Consider the following 11,152-nt stretch of genomic DNA (forward strand, 5'->3'; position numbering starts at 1 on the left):
CCTGGGACCCCTCACCACCCCTTTACCCTACCCAGGGCCATTCTCTCTACTTTACCCTGCCCCCTGGTGGCCAGGGTACTTGATAGCTGTAAGGGAGTCCCCAACAGAGCTGACCACGGAGCCCAGGCATGGTGGTACCAAGGTCCTGGGGCTGCTCTGATTTTTCCCTTCCCGAGATTTGGCTGGGGCTCAAGCTCCTTGCCTTCATTTCCAGTGTCACCTTTTTTCAATGTTAACTAACAGGGGTTGAATTCTAAAAGGACCTTAACTAATGTACCCCAGGTCCGCAGAAATGCAAACCACTTACCTGAGAGGGAGCGCTGAAGGACAATAGGTCATTTCAAGTCTGTCACCACTAATCAAGCGTCTCCAGGAGGCTCTAGGCGTCTAAAAACACCTGGGACAAGTCAGATCCTCTCGAGGGCTCCTCGTACATGGGAATGCCTAGACCTGCGGGCAAACTAGGGAAGCACAGTACACTGGGGACTATAAAAGAAGCTTGTATATGGTGCCAACGTGGGTAGCTCAGAAGAGAGAGCAACCAACTCTGTCCATATATGTTTGGGTTTTGAAGGATGAGTAGGAGTTCGCTAGGAGGAAGGTGAAGAAGAAGGTTGCAGGTAGCATTCCGTTTTGTTCATTCCAATCCACAAATCCCGCAAATACTTTTTGAGAGCAAGTCCACCTCATCCCATGTGGAACTCCTAGGCTGGCACGGGCAGAGGTGTGGACTGGGGATCTTGGGGCACATTTCAGGGAGCTATCAGTTGCTGTGCAAATTTAGGAGACACTCTATATTTTTTATCCCTTCTCCAGTTCTGCCTGGCTCCGCCCTTCTTTCAGATTTTCACATCACCTTCTCTTGAGGTCTCCTCTAGCCTCATTTAAACCTGTGCTCCCGATCTCATGTATCCTGCTCTTTCCTTTCGCCGGCGTTTGTCTTCTCCTAACTCCCTACGGAAGTTGCTTGGCTGTTGCATTTATGGTCCCTGGCCGCCCACTGCCGCTGCCTCCCCACCTCCCCACCCCCACCAGACTGTAAGCTCTACACTGTTATAGTCCATGAGCCTAGAAGAGAACTTGCCACATAGTAGGTACTCAGTAAAAATTTGTTGACTGGATAAATACAAGTCCTAGAATTTGGGGAGGTTAAGGGTATATGCGGGGAGGTCTTCCCTGCTTACCCCAGTCAAGCAATGATCTGTTTTATTTTTCCACGGCATGTGTTTTATTTAAACTAGGCCTACTCTATGTCTTTTTATACTCATTATGACCACATTTTCTTTTTCTTTTTTTTTTTGCATGTAATTTGTTTATTTCCTTAATAACATGTAGTGGACACTTTTCCATATTAATAGTACAGATGCACATCATCATTCAATGTATTATATTGTATATTCATACCATATTTATAAAACCAATCTCTTAGTGATAGACATTTGAGAGTCCTTACAAATTTTTGCTATCATAATTAAGTGCTTCCATAAACATCTTTTTTTTTTTAACATCTTTATTGGGGAATAATTGCTTTACAATGGTGTGTTAGTTTCTGCTTTATAACAAAGTGAATCAGTTATACATATACATATGTTCCCATATCTCTTCCCTCTTGCATCTCCCTCCCTCCCACCCTCCCTATCCCACCCCTCCAGGCGGTCACAAAGCACCGAGATGACCACATTTTCTAAAGACAAAATTGCCTATATAGTCTTAAAAAGGATTTCTCCTGCCTTGTTACTTTATTTAGATTAAACCTTGAAAGGTTTAGAATCAAATCACATGAACTTACTCTTATCATTTGATACTAGGACTGTCCTGAAAATTCAACCTGGCAGTCATTGTACTGACATGCTCCCTTGGTTGTAATTATGTGCATATTTGTCCTACTCCCTTACTAAGAGACACTTCCTTGAGTTAGACAGACTTCAGGTCCCACACGTCCTGTAACTCCCCCAGTGCCCAGCACGGTGCTGCCAGTAGGTGCTCAGTAAATCCCTGTTAGGTTAATGAAGGGATGAATAGACACCTTCTCAACCCAATGCCAAGACCTTCCTTCTTCCATCCTTCCAACCTTCCCTCTATTCATCCCTCCATCCCTCCTTCTATCTATCCATCCCTTCATCTGTCTTTCCATTCATCCCCCCATCCCTCCATCCTTCCCTCCACCCATCTATCCCTCCATCCATCCCTCCATCCACCCATTCTTTCAACAAATACAATTTGAGCACCTACCCTGAGCCACACATGGCTTTAGGTGCCAGAGAAGCCATGGGTCTCCATGGACTTGACCTGTGACCTTGAGGAGCCATAATCCAGCCAGGAGGACAGACCCCAAACAAATCCTTCACCAGTGCCCAACCAATTATAAATGAGAGCAAATGCCTGGCAGAGAAGGGCAGGTGCTGGGACTGAACAGGCCCGTGTCTGCTTTAGGCAGGGTGGGGCTGGCCCGGGAAGGCCGCAGCAGGAGCTCAGTGGGAGTGTGGGTGAGGGTCAAGGCAGGGGAGAGCGCTGAGCCCTCCAGGAGTTGACAGGCAGCCAGGGGCAGGGGCAGCTCGGCTGGGTCTTTCAGGACAAGGAGGTGAGGTTGCATCACAAGTGCAGTGGGAAGCCTTTGGGGGCTTTCAGGCAGGGACAGGACATTATCTGATTTTCATTCTAAGAGGACAGCAGCTGAGGCCAAAAGCATGGCAGTGGTACTTGGGAGGCAGAGGGATGGCCAGATGATCGGGACAGGGCCGAGGATGTGGGTGGGGCCAGGAAGTGCAGGACTGGGAGTCCTCGGCACTCAGGGGTGGTTAGGGTTGGAGGTGGAGGTGTTCGCCTTCCCCAGGGCTAAGGGAAGGAGATACAGGAGGAGCAAAGGGCCGGGGCCTGGGGCTGTCTCAGGAACCCGTTTCTCGTCTCTTCTGACTAGAGGAAGGTGAGGAACCACCTGGGTCAAGTTCCCTGCTCTGAATCTGAGGGTTAAGTGGAATGAAGGGATCTGGGAGGCTGGAGGCCAGGGTTTAAACCTCTGCCATGCTGTGTGACCTAAGGCTGATAGCTGTCTCTCTCTGGGCTCAGACTCATCATCTCTACAGGGAGAGGATAGACTCATCATCTCTACAGGGAGAGTCTCCAAGATCCCTTGCAGGCCACTGTTCTTGGCTTTCCTTGGGCTTCCCTCATGCTGCCTTCCTGGAATCGAGGGGCCCTGCTTGCTTCCCCCGCTTGTCCTGTGAGCACCTGGAGCACCCAGGGAGGGAGCAGTCACTGTCTACTTTGGGCCATTCTCCTTGCCTTCACCCCGCCTCCCTCCTGCAGAGCAAGCCCAGTGTGGAGGCTGGGGAGAGGCACGCATCGCCCTCTGGTGGCAACTTCTGGGCCCACATGTTACGGTGTCCTGCAGTGTTTTTAACTCAAGCGTTTTTTTGTTTTTGTTTTTTAAAAAATATTTATTTATTTATTTATGTGGTTGCATCCGGTCTTTGTTGTGGCAGTCTTCCGGCTCCTTAGTTGCGGCATGTGGGCTCCTTAGTTGCGGTATGCATGTGGGATCTAGTTCTCTGACTGGGGATGGAACCTGGGCCCCCTGCTTTGGGAGCACGGAGTCTTAACCACTGCGCCACCAGGGAAGTCCCAGCTCAAGTGTTCTTAAGGCATTTATTAAGCGCCCTTTGTGTGCAGAGTACTGAGGCAGGCGTGGAGGAGGTGGGCAGTGAGGGGGAGGGGGAAGGAATCCTGCGTGGGTGCTCAGAGCTCAACTCCAGAGTCGCCGACCTGCCCTCAGATCCTGATTACGAGGAAGTCCTGCGTGTCCTCATCTCTACGTGGGAGCCATGGTAGAGGGGGCTCCTGTGGTTGCAATGGGTATTAAATGGCATCGTACATGGAGCGTGTATCAGCCTCACTCCTGGCCCAGGACACGCAGGCTGTGTTTATTACACACGCATGCTCGGGGCCTTCAAGAGAGACTGCCGTCAAGAGGGGTGCACTGCTGTGTGTGTGGACACGCTGGCCACGGGGTTCAGCCAGGCAGGGTGGAGCTCAGCTGCTGAGGAGCCCCTTTCCAGTGCCGGCCAGTGCTCTGGTGGAGGGTCCCCCAAGCAGCTGCTGTGGGAACGGATCCCCCAGCTGTGCAGGTCCCCTGCAGATACACTCCTGATTAATGGCGGCATCTCCAAGGAGCCAGGACTTCAAGGGCTTAAAGGTGCGGGGGCCCATCTGGTACAGCTGACGCCTTGGGCGTATGAGGCGTCTCTCACTCCCCAGGTTGCGGCAGGGCCTGTTGGATCTGCATGGCTCAGGTGTGCTTCAAGGAGACCCACCTGTACACAGGTGTACTGGCTTGAATAACCACATCTGTGTGCACACCAGAGATGGCCTGGCTTTTCCCCCGTGGGAAGGAACGATCTCCTCAACACAGGGGGAATTCAGGGGAGTTTGGGCACTCTGAGTGAGATGCTGTGGAGGGGAGCTTGGCATCAGATGAGGGTTGGACTGGGGGATGCTTAAAGCTCTGGGCAGGGAAGTCCTTGGTGGTCCAGTGGTTAGGACTCCAAGCTTCCACTCCATGGGGCGCAGGTTCGATCCCTAGTTGTGGAACTAAGATTCCACATGCCGTGCGGTGCGGCCCAAACAAACAAACACAAACAAAAACAAAAAAAAGAAATATTTATTAAAAAAAAAAGCTCCAGGCATCTGCTTCAGCCACAAGGGCAGCTTTACACCTGTGTCTACTGTCCCCTCTGCCCCTTTGCTCAGGCTGGTCTCTGATCCTTGCCCTGTGTTAGACATTTCAGCCTTCAAGGTCTGGCCCAAAGCTGCCTCCACCACGAGGCCTGCCCTGAAGAGGCAGCTGCACGGGGAGTGTCTAAACACCTCCAGTTAAAGTTATACTCACTCATGTGACCATTTCCTGTCTCCCGTCTCCTCAACTAGGCCCTGGACCCCCTGAGGCAGACTTGAACCTTGAGCATCTTTTGTAGCTACCATAACTCCCAGCCCAGAGCTGGGATGATACAGATGCGTGATGAATGCTCCATGCAGATTGTTAGGTGTTCTTACCTCCTGTGCCTGGGACACTCAGACATGAGTCTCAGACGTGATTCAGACTCTCCCTGGAGAGGCAAGGTGAAATGGTGGGAAGGCTGGAGTGGGTTCTGGAAGGCCAGAGCAGCACAAACAGGACAGGCACTGAATGGCCAGCAGTGCCTGGAATTCCCGTTCCAAAGGCAGTGGCAGCCCAGCAATTAGGAGAGTATCCTCTGGAGCCAGATGGCCTGGGTTCAGGTCCCAGCCCTGGCACTTACCACCTGTGTGGCCATGGGCAAAATATTTAACCTCTCTGTGCCTTAGTTTCCTCATCTGTAAAATAGGGTCATAAGAGTACCTACCTGAAAGTGCTGTTGTCAGGATTAAATGAGTTAATACGATGCTTCTCAAACTTCCATGTGCACAGAAATCACCTGGGAACCTGGATAAAATGCAGATTCGGACTCAGTCTGGGGTGGGACCTGAGATACTGCATTTCTGACAAGCACCTGGGGATGCCGGTGCTGTCGGACCTCAAACCGCACTTGTCATATCCGGGAATTAATACCTGTAAACTAAGAACAGGGCCTGGAGCATAGTAAGGACTGGGGAAGTGTTGTCAGCACTGTTACCTGGTACCTCTCAGGGAAGGCTTCTAGAACTTTCTGCTCTCTTTCAGCTTACCTTCTTGGTGCTCTGCTCTCTGGAGTCTTGGTGATGCTGGAGCCCCTGCTGTCTCAGGTGGGTTGCTCTGAAACTTCTTGGTGGTCTGTGCTCTGGGCACTGAGAAGGGACAGGTGTTGGAGGGCAGGCAAAGGGCGGTTTCAGGACAGAGCTGAGAGGGAGACAGGAAGAGGGCCTGGCGGCAGGGCGGCTCAGCAGGCCCACTCACTCGAGTGTCCGGGCTCGCCCCCGTGTGAACTTCACAGCCTAAACCACATACCTTGCAGCTTCCCCTGCCCTCTCTGCTCCTGCCGCCCCCTGCTTCCTGCGAGAAGGGCACAGGTGGCTTCAGCCAGGGGCCAGCAGGACTTATGGGCTGGAACCACAGGCCTGAAGCCCTCAGCCACTTCCTCCTGAAGGAAGTGTCCCTTGGCCTCTTCCTAGCCCTGCTCCCCTGCCTCTGGGCCCTGGTGCACTGGCCAGGCCTGGTTGGTCCTCGAGGCCTGGCTCAGGCAGGGGTAAGGCTGGGGTTCCTAGGTGCTTCTGAAGAGGTGGAGGTTGGGAGATGGGGGAGTGAAGAGGCGGGGGGCAGGTGGTGTAGAGAGAGAATCCTGGGTTGGGGGCCTGGATGGCCGAGCGTCTGACTCGGCTCTGCCTTTAGGAGCTGCCCCTCCCTGAGCACCCTTATCCCACAGTCTTTGTTTTCTACCTCCCAGGGTTGTCTCCAGGGGTCCCATGTGGCGACCTATGAAAAGTGGGTACACAAATCACCTTCATCAGTCAGGAGTGGGCGAGGGCTTCCTGGCGGGTACAGTTGGTTGCTGCCCAAGTTCCAGTTTAGGTCATTTCCCGGAGAGCAGCTCCAGGCCCCGAAGAATGAGCTAGTCACAGCGTTCCTCCGGCCTTGCCCCGAGAGAGGGTGACGCAGCCTGGGGCCCTTCATCCTCTGCTGCTTTCAGGTTGGCTCATGAGCTCCCTGGGGCCCACGAGATCAAGGTCACTGGTTTAAGCCACTTGTAGGGGAGGAGGTAAACTTCCCTCCTTTCCACTCAGGCGGCAGCCCTGACCCTGCCTAGTTCTCTCCTAAATGGGGGGCTTCAGGGTGGGTGTGCAAAGCACCCTCATGCCAGGAGCCCCTCCTGAGGGCTGAAAAGAGTCTCTCCCACCCCCAGCCTCCGCCCACCCTGCCCACCCCTGCCAGGGAAGGAAGATGCCCAGTTCAGATTCCTCCAATCAGAGGATGGCTTTCCTGGAAGAACTTTCAGGATCATCTGACCTGATCTCATTCTTGTAGGGCTGGGAGGCTAGGAAGCTGGGTCCAAAGAGGGGAAGCCTGGAGCCTTTGGTTCTTGCTTGCTCAGCATCGTCTGGCCCCCTGTTTCTGGTAGCAGCACCCATTTCCCTTTGGAGATTACCCTCCTGCATTAGGTAAGGCCTTGGTCAAGCTGTGAATCAAAGTACCCCATCCAGCCTCTCCAGACAAGGGGTGGGCAGTTGACCTCATCACAGCCAATGATGCACTTTGAATTCTAGTGGAATGAGGCCAGGAAACAGCTGGATGTTGGTGCCTTGGAGGCAGCTTTGCTGCCAGGCCTCCGCAGCTGATCTGGAGTCTGCTCCCCGAGGGCCGTGTCTTCAGCTGCCTCCAGAGCCTGTGAGCCCCTCTTTCCAGATCCTTCTATTTCTGTTTCACCCAAGTTAGCCCCAGCCTGTTCCTGTGGTCTGTAGCCCCAGAATAGCGATTACTGCAGGGAAGGACATGCGACTCGGGAGCTGGGGGCACTGCTGGGACCCAGGTCTCTAGACTCCCAGCCAGTGTTCGTGTCCCCTGGGAGGAGCCCCTGGCCTGGGAGAAGCGGCAGGACTGAAATGAAGTGGACTCGAAGAGAAGATAAGTGTGTTCTCAACTCTGACCCGGTGGTGTTGGGCGTGGGGGTTTGTGGTTTGGCTGCCGGGCAGGATGAGAGGAGGCGCGTGGAGGCGGGAAGGGGCCAGCTGGCGCTTGAGGCTCCCTGCCGCCCTCACACGTGCCCAGCACCCCTGACGCATGGTAGAAACTCTGCTCCGGGTGGGGATGAGGGGCGCAGGCCCCCCAGGGAAGGAGGATCTGGTAAACAGAGCATGCGCTGACCTGCTTCGGGTAAGCCAGGGTGGGTTTGTGCCTCGGGGCAGTGGGAGGACTCACAACGGGCCACGTCTAACTCACCCCGAAAGTGAAACCAGACACCCACCAAACACAGGGGCCTCTGCTAGTTCTGAAACCTCCGGCAGGCTGTCGCTTTATTAACCAGCACCCAAGGTGGAAACCAGTCAGCGAGAGAGATTCAATGTTAGCCAGCCAGCTGGGGTGTGCATGGGCCTCCCAGGCCTTGGAAGTCAGGCGTTCAGTCACCGAGCCAGCCAGGAAGACATCCAACTGCGACCGCCTCTTTAGAATCACCTACCACTTGAGAACACGAGGCAGGCTTTTGTTTTAGACCCTCCTGTGCTGCTCCCGAGACCCAGTGCGCACGCCTGGCCATCGCGCCTGTGTTACAATGAAGACCCTATTCCAAGGGCCCCAGCAGAGAGAAAACCCCGGGCAGACACACTCTCTTGTACCTGCTTGCTCTGTTCCCACCTCGCCATCATCCAAGCTGGTCAGCCCTAGCTGAAGGCTGAGGTGGGGAGGGGTCAGGGGCTGGTAATTAAAGACGATGTCAAGTCTTAATCTGCTTGCTAAGTGACTGTTCCTCCCTGCCTGGCTAAAGCACCTGTGTCAGTTGGCAATCTCAGGCGCAAACCGTAGAGCCCAAGCTGGCCACTTTCATTAGAAAAGCATTCGATTCAGGACCTTCTGCAGCTCAGGGATCTCTACAAACCAGGCTTGGAGGGGTGCAGCATCTGAGATGTGATGCTCTGATGTCACCCTCGCCAGCGTCCTGGAGTTCTCTGCCTCCTCACAGGTATCCCTGGCTCCCATCCCGGGGTCTGCAGTGGAGACTCCTGATTGGGCAAGCCCAGTGACGTGCTCACCGCCCCGCTGCAAGGGAGGCTGGGAAAGTAAAGCTTGGGCTTGTTGCTTGGGACCCAGGGCTCCTAAAGATGTAAACACCACAAATACGGGAAAGGTGTGCAAAGCTGCCGCGTGACCACGATGAAAAATAAATATCCGGCTGGCACCTGAGAAGAAACCTCCCCGACAGAGGGTCCTTGTGAGCCCTCAGCCTCAGCCCTCCCTCTGGAAGTCCCCTTCCTCATATTTCGTGGCCAGCAGTGTGTTCTCTGCGGCAGGCCTGATGGTGGTGTTTTGCTGTGGGTTGAAGTTAGAATTAAATGACCACTATTTTAAGTGAGAGAATTTCATATCTTTTAAAAAAAATCTCAATTTTCTGCTTTTTTTGAAAATTGAGAATTTTCTGGCAGTATTGAGCCAACGTTCCCATCTGCCGTCTCCCATATAGATGGAGCCCCCAGTTTGTTATGGTCTCTATCTAACGGCCTCAGGCTTCAGTTCCTGTCTGGCCCCCATGGCATCTGAGTTGCGGTCCCCCACCGAAACCCGCGGTGAGGGAGAGACGAGACTGCCTCCCTCACCCAAAAGTCCTTGATGTGGGGAGGCCAGGAGAGTCAGATGTATGTTACTTTATTGCCAATTCTCCAAAAACTCCACTTGGTCCCTGATGTCTATACAGTCCGGTAGGGGTGGCCCTCGAGTGGGCCTGCGAACCTGGATGAGTAGAAACGATGTCAAAGGAAGCCTGTTTTAAGCTTGGTGGAGCCCCTGTGGGAGCACACAACCGGGGAGGCTTCGAGCTGCAGATGCAGGGGAATAAGGACAGGGCCTCTCCCTACCACCATGCTTCCCCAAGTGCCACCCAAAGGGGCCCTCTTCCACGAATCCTTGTTGCTGGCCCAGCACCTTCCGAGGCTTTGCACTTGCCTGGAGCTCCCCTTCCTCGGGCTCAGTTTGGCCCCTTTGTTCTGAAGACTTGTGGTCTTTTCTGCATCCTCATGTTGGCCGTTTCAGGATATGCCAAAACATAGTTGCCTGTCTTCTCTCAGCCCCACCTGATTTAGATTCTTGAGGTGGCAATGAGACCGACATGCCAGGATGCCAAGAGTCAGGGACCAGGGGAAGATTTCACAGTCTCTCTCTATGGTGCTGGGCCAGGCAGTACCCAGATCTAGCCCACCTTGCACCTGCCCACAGCCTGAAGCAGCATCTTCACTGCTCAGGGGAGTTCAGGGTCCCCACTCTCTGAGGGGCTGGGGGGTCTAGGGTCCCTGGCCCTGGAGCCAGGCTTGGCCGGGGGCATCATTCCAGAGCTGGGGTGAATTTCTGACCCCGTTTCCTGCTGTCCTCCAAGCAGACACTGTGGGCAGTGCTGACAGCCAGGCACAATCTCTGTAACGGGACACTTAAATTTTTTCCGATTCCTTAATAAAAACCTCAAGAAAAAAAAGCAAGCGAGCATAACCTCTAGATAGAGAGGAACTTCTCACAGGCACTTTGCAAACATCACACGTCCTCTCTCCTCGCTGCGACACCTAGATTGTCTTCTGAGAAAGATCACAGATCTTGGTGAAACCTACTTAAGAATAAGAACAAGTGAAAAGATCTTTTTCTACCTGTTTCTCACGGGAAAGGGGGAAACCGTTGCGGTGCTGTCAGAGGGTCTTCGGAGCTTTCCTGACTGTCCCCATAACAAGGCTCTGGCCTGGCAGTCAGGAGATGGGGGCTAGGAGTCAGTGTGACTGTGGACAAAACGCTTCCCTCCCTGGGTGCCAACGGCACGGGGACGTGGCTCCCGGGCCTGGTGACTCCAGAACTTTTCAGGTTCCTCAGGAGAGGTTGGAAATAATCAGTGGTAGTAGGAAGCCTGGTGTTTGGGGAGCCCTGAGGGGAGCTCCAGTGCCCACCAAGGGTCCCACACATTTACATTTTAGTTTTGGTTCTAATTTTATTTATTTTCTTAAATAGCTATTATGTTCCTGTGAAACAAAGTTCAAAAGGGACAGAAAGTTATTCAGGAAATTTCCTTCCCCTCCTCTGCTTCCTGGGTCTCCCAGCTTCCTTCCCCGAAGGAAAATGCTGCTACCAGACCCTAGGAATTCGTTCCAGAACAACTCGGTGCACGTGCATGCCAGGTCGCAGACACGCTCACATACACAACACACGCTCACTCGCACACACATTCTCACAAACGCACAATAGGCAAACACCCACACTGCCCCTCACACCCGCAGACGCTCTCACACACAGACAGGCTCACTTTTACACCCGTCAGGCACTCACACCTACTCACCCCCACACACACTCACACGCACCCTTACGAATGCACACGCCCATAGGCTTCCCTCACAAACATGCACCCACACCCTGGCACGCGCCCTCTCACATTCACACACTCACTCACGGTTACCCCTGTCCTTCTACACGAGTGCTGGCCCCCTACACACTTTGAACTGAACTTGGCTTTTTCTCACCCGG

The sequence above is a fragment of the Lipotes vexillifer genome, unplaced genomic scaffold (genome assembly GCF_000442215.2).
Source record: "Lipotes vexillifer unplaced genomic scaffold, Lipotes_vexillifer_v1.1 scaffold382, whole genome shotgun sequence".
Lineage (NCBI taxonomy): Eukaryota > Metazoa > Chordata > Mammalia > Artiodactyla > Lipotidae > Lipotes > Lipotes vexillifer.